Here is a 6,000-nt window from a genome sequence, read left to right as displayed (position 1 = left end):
AGCCAATGCACACTAAAACATGCACGCACTGGCTAACTGCAGTTTTGTGCTCTCAGGGTGAACCGGCACACAGACATACACAGTGTGAACTCCCAGATGTTTTTTTGTTGGCTCATGGCAGGATTAGAGAAGGGGAGAAAAGAGTTGGCACAAATCTGACAAAGAGACCTGACTGTGAGATACAGAGCTGAAGTCCGTGTGCATCCATTCACTAAAAGCTACAATAGAAAAGATGGATGTGCAGTCACATTGACACATGCCAAGGCCTGTCTGTTATCAAATCGTTGTGTGCGCTCAAATGTACATGATGTGTTTATATTAGTATTTGTTTGCATAAGCAAGTGTAGCTGTGTGTGCGTGAGAGTCTTCATAAACTCATATTATCAGTGCTGTTTATAGCCATCTGCCAGCCTTCGGGACAGTTCTGTCTATGATCTGTCAAACAGTTTGAATTTAGTCATCCTTGCCAGAATCCAGGCAGAGCATTTAGACAAGGTGTGTTAAGATCCAGGACCATCGCACAAGAGGGTAATCATTATCTGACAGGCACCTAGGGATGGTGTTTAATAGTGTTGGCAACTAGCCCAGTTAAGTCATTTGCCTGCCGGCTCTGCACCATCTCCACAAGGATCCTCAAAAATGAGGTGACGAGGGCAACTTAAGGAAACATTCTGACTCAAGTACATCAAAGACTGATTTTCCCAGATGTGCCACTATGTGATTTTACAAACTAAATAAAATAACTGTAAAAGTGTGAATACAGGCATATATACACTATCTCACAGAAGTGAGTACACCCTTCACATTTTTGCTAATTATATATTTTCATGGGACAACACTATAGAAATTAAACTTTGACATACAGAATAAGTTTAGTTTCAAAGTTTAGTTTTTATAGTTTGGTGTCCAGTATGTCAAAGTTTCATTTCTATAGTGTTGTCTCATGAAAAGATATAAGGAAATATTTGCAAAAATGTGAGTGGTGTACTCACTTCTGTGCGATACTGTAAATATCTTTCTTTAATAATATGTTAAAAATAGTACTGGTTACTTTTTTCACACAAAAGAGAAGAAACTGAAAGATATTATTCAATAATGGAACAAGTACAAATAGAAACCTAGCAATGCTTCAATGGTAAATTTAACTAACATGTGACAGGCCTTGTGTACTGTTGGCTGACTCCTAATGTAGTGAACTGAACAGTAAAAGGATGTGGAGACTATAGCTTATGTGACACAAAGCTTACAGGGGCAGTGTAACTCTTAGATTGTGTGTTGAGAGCTAGCTTATTAGTTTAAAATAAGAAACTTAATGGTTCTCTGGGGGGAAAAAAAGGCCCGTTATCAGGTATTATTTGACACCCAGTAGCCTAGTAGAATAGAGTATATCAATCTCTAACTTATTGCAGAGACATCAATGAAATTTTTAATCTAAGTGAAAATATGTGTGGTTACAGTGTGTGTGCTATTTGGAGTTTTGTATGATCTTCTTTTAAGTTAGCGTTACAGTTTTACAACAAACTTAAATTGTGTCTTGGAATAATAGTCATGCACTTGTGTGATGACGTAATGTATTAGCTACTTGTATTGTAATTTGACCTGATATATTGTTTTTTGTTGGCAGTATTGATGCTGCAAATTGCCACTATGTTACTAAATTAAATTATAATAACGCTTGTTTCCAAGTCACAGTATACTGGCACAGCGGACTGTGATTTCAAAGGTCTGAGAGAGACTGAGTGACATTTTCAGCCATGATGAGCTTTCTACTTCAGCCCATCTTCAGAGTGTTCTGCAAAAACCTTCAAAGGTTTATCAAAACACATGATGCTGATCTTGATCCAGCCTTTTTCTGCTAATAAACATGTTTCAGTGACTCGTTGACATTTTAATTTGGGCTGAATTTTTGTTTATCTTTCCCTTTGAAAAACGTAAGAGCTGCCAAAGCCCACTCCTGAGAATAATGCTAAAGTTACAGACAGGTTACAACAGATTTAAAGTGGAATATATTCTTAGCAAGCTTGGAAGAGCATAGATTTGCATATCAATAACAAAACCAATGTCCACTGTCTTTAGTTCATTACTACACATTTATCTCTTCAATAAAGAAATCTGCCTGAAGTCACAGGGACGCAGCATTAGCTGATGTGTGTTGTAAATGCACTGTTCACCAGCTACCATTGACTCTCATTGATCTTCACTTTACTTAAAGTAATGAAATGAGTCCCCACCTGCAAACCTAGAATGTAACACCATCGGTTGACAGGGATCTGCTACTGTTTTTTGTCTCTGTTTTTAGTCAGCTGCATGATATTTGTCTGGATGCTGTATGAGAGACACGGGGGAAGATATGGCAAAAAGAGGCACTGCCTAGTAAAACAAGTAGAAAACAGATGACTTCACTTGGTGCAAGAGGTCACTGTAGAAAAGAAAGACTTCAAGATTACAGAGATTACTGGTAGATTCGGACATTACCCTAATGATGTGATGAAGGAAACGCAGGAGGGTCAAAGGAGGGATGGAAAGTTGGAGGGATACAGTTTAAATGATGAGTCATGGGGCACATGGCTAAGGTGAAGGATGAGGCAAGATCGTGGAAGGAAAGGAGTATGAGGAGGGTGGGCACAGAGGAAGTGATGTGGATGAGGAAGAGGACATTTAGATTGATGAGTCATCACATGCAGGGTAGAGAAAAAGAAGGATGCATGGATGAGTAAACAGGGATGAAAGTCAGGGGAGTAATCTTGTCACAACTTAAACAGGAATGATGACCAGGAGAGAGAGAGAGAGAGAGAGAGAGAGAGATGCCAGTTGAGACACAGTATTACACTTTGTAATTTTATTTTTTCTTCAAACATATACTGCTGTGCCGCCATATTGATTTTAAATCTTTTTTGATTGAGGACATTTTACATGATGGAATGAGGCTCATCTAACTTGTCTAATAAAAAGTAAAGACTGAACTTTCATTGTGTTAATTTTCTCCAATAATGGTTTTGAGTCAGCATATGACCACATGCCTGGAGGACTCTGCTGATGGGTCTTTATTACCAAGGTGGCATATTGACTGTGAACTAAGTAACTGCATCAATCCAGCAGACAAAGAGAACGCCTGGAGGCAGTGGATTTAGATATTGACACAGATATATAGATTATGCGTTCTGCAAGATATGGGAAGCTGAGCAATATATTCCATTGTGACATCCTCCACATTGAGTCGCTATGAGCAGTAGAGAGACATATAAGATCTCTGCTGTATCTTTCTGACTGAAAATATGTTCCTATATTCAACTCAAAGGGTTCGTCGCAGCAAAAATTTGATTTAGATTTTGGATTTATCTGTTTTTGCTGCGTTTAACTGGTGGCTCCATGACAATATTTCAATTAATAACCGAGTCATGATGTTATATTTAAAGCCTACCCAATTTTTTGCTTCACAGCAAGAAGGTCACTGGTTCGAGCCTCTGCTGGAGGGAGGTGGCCTTTCTGTGTGGCGTTTGCATGTTCTCTGGTTTGTCTGGCGTCCTCCTACTGTCCAAAGACATGCATGTTAGGTTAACTGGTCACTCTAAGTTCTCCCTAGGAGTGAATGTGAAGGGTTGTTTGTGTCTCTGTGTTGACCCTGTGATGGACTGGTGACCCGTCCAGGGCAAACCTTGCCTCTTACCTGTTAAATGTTGAGTTTGACCCCAGCTTCCCTGCAACCTTTAATGGACCAAGCGATCAGATAATGAATGAATGAATTCTTCTCTCTGTTTTGAAGTACTATATTTATTTAAAAGCTCTGATAAGAATAAGGCATCGGGATCTGCATTTAGTTTTGGCAGAAAAACAAAAACTTGACTTAGACAAAACTATTCTGACCATAAACAGTCTTGATGTTGAAATTCTGTTGTTAATATTTAAAAATAAAACTAATGCTAATGCATGAAAGAGAAATGATCCATTTTCTGCATTTTTAACAGAAACTGAAAAATGTCAGTGGGACAAGAAGGACATTACTGGATATGTTGGGTTTCAACAGGAGCCAGACAAAATATCATAATTTTTTTCCAAGTGTATTGACATAGCTGGCATGTGTTGTGTGGGGGACTGTAAAACAAAGACTGCTTGGTTCTCACTGCTTGACTAATTGCTGGAATCCTTCATTTGATTTCTTGTATTTTTAAAAAATAAAGAAATAAATTATGCCAGATCAGCTCTTCACAGTTGTTATCAAACTGCAAGTGCAAACTTGTATTGTTGTTTGCATCTGCGTCTGCCAAGGCACATATATATATATATATATATATATATATATATATATATATATATATATATATATATATATATATATATATATATACATACACTACCGTTCAAAAGTTTGGGGTCACTTTGCCATGGGATTCAATAGGGAAGTGACAGTAGTGTATATATATATATATATATATATATATATATATATATATATATATATATATATATATATATATATATATATATATATATATAGTGAAGATTTTAAAATATTTCATTTTAAAAGAAAAGTATTTCTTCTCTACCAATAGGGCTTTTTCTTATGGAACAACTGCTTTTTAATCATGACAGTAGAGGATGGTTCAAATGTTGGTGTTGCTAATGAAGGTGCAACATGAATATTTCACACACAACTTCAAGCTTATAGTGTTTTGATGTCAACACCTACAATTGGTGTCAACAACTCAATATCTCGGAAAATGTTTAAAATGGTTGCAATCTTCTCTTCTGTTCCTATGGTTGAAGTTGAATCATATCCAAACAGTTATTCTATAGAGCATTCAGATGGTACAGTATTCCGGACCTCTGAGCTTTGACACGTAAAATTAAATCAGTTCTTTATTTTTGCGATTTACTTTTTAAAAAATAATTTCTAAGAGCCAAAAATCATCAGCTTCTGTTCAGAATCAGTTCATCCTTGATTCCCCTGACTCCCCTGATATGATGTTCATAAGAATTGGAAGAATGTGCAGTCTTGAAGACCTTGACTTTAGACTAAATCAGATTAGCTCATTCTTAAATCTAAATAAAAATTGAGCTAAATGTTCTGAATCTCTTTTAAGGTTCTCCTCATATATTATGTTCACAAGACAGGTACATAATGATATGGGGAAACATAATTATTCCCGTCATTGGTGCCACTATCTAGGTTTCCATTGTGGTTTTTAATTTGCATTTTGAACCAATAGTTATTATAATTAAATTGCCATTGCAGTGAGTCATAACTGTAGGCAACAATGAGCCTCTGTTTCACTCATCATTGTAGCAGAGCTAAAAGCCTCTGACTGAAAACACTGTTATTCAATCACTATGTTGTCTAAATTGTGTGGCGCAACTTTCAGTGCATAATGCAATGCAGTATTGCAAAGTTTATTCTAACAACTAAGCAACAAGCATTTTAAATATCCTCCCTTATGCCTGTTTTGGTTTTGTCTTTGTTTATATAAACATTTCATTTCCATAAGTGTTCTTTATCAGGATTACTGCTTTATTTGGACACAAAATTCTAAATGCTTAGGATGAATATATATATTTTAGAATCCATTTATCCAGGCTTGCAGCAAATATCCCTTTAGAGATATTTTTAAACATCCAACAAGTCTCCCAATGGACAAAGTACCATGTTTCCACAGGGAGAGCTGGCCCATAGGGAGGATTAATGTATCTGTTTTATTTTGTGTATGTAATCTAATGAGAAAAAAATTGACAGTGTAACCTTGCAATTATCCCAGGCAAAATGTACAGGTATATCCTTTAAATAGCTCACTTGCAGTCAGGTTGTAAGTTTAAGAGAGAGAGAGAAAAAAAAACCTATAGGTGGTACAAGTCATTATCACAATCAAAAGCATTTCCTACATATATATATATATATATATATATATATATATATATATATATATATATATATATATATATATATATATATATAATTTTCTAGAAATACCCTGTTTCAATGTAAATACATATTTGACTTAATTAAGT

Source organism: Melanotaenia boesemani, chromosome 9 (assembly GCF_017639745.1).
Source record: "Melanotaenia boesemani isolate fMelBoe1 chromosome 9, fMelBoe1.pri, whole genome shotgun sequence".
NCBI lineage: Eukaryota > Metazoa > Chordata > Actinopteri > Atheriniformes > Melanotaeniidae > Melanotaenia > Melanotaenia boesemani.
The sequence above is the reverse complement of the archived record's forward strand: the minus strand, read 5'-3'. Positions refer to the sequence as shown.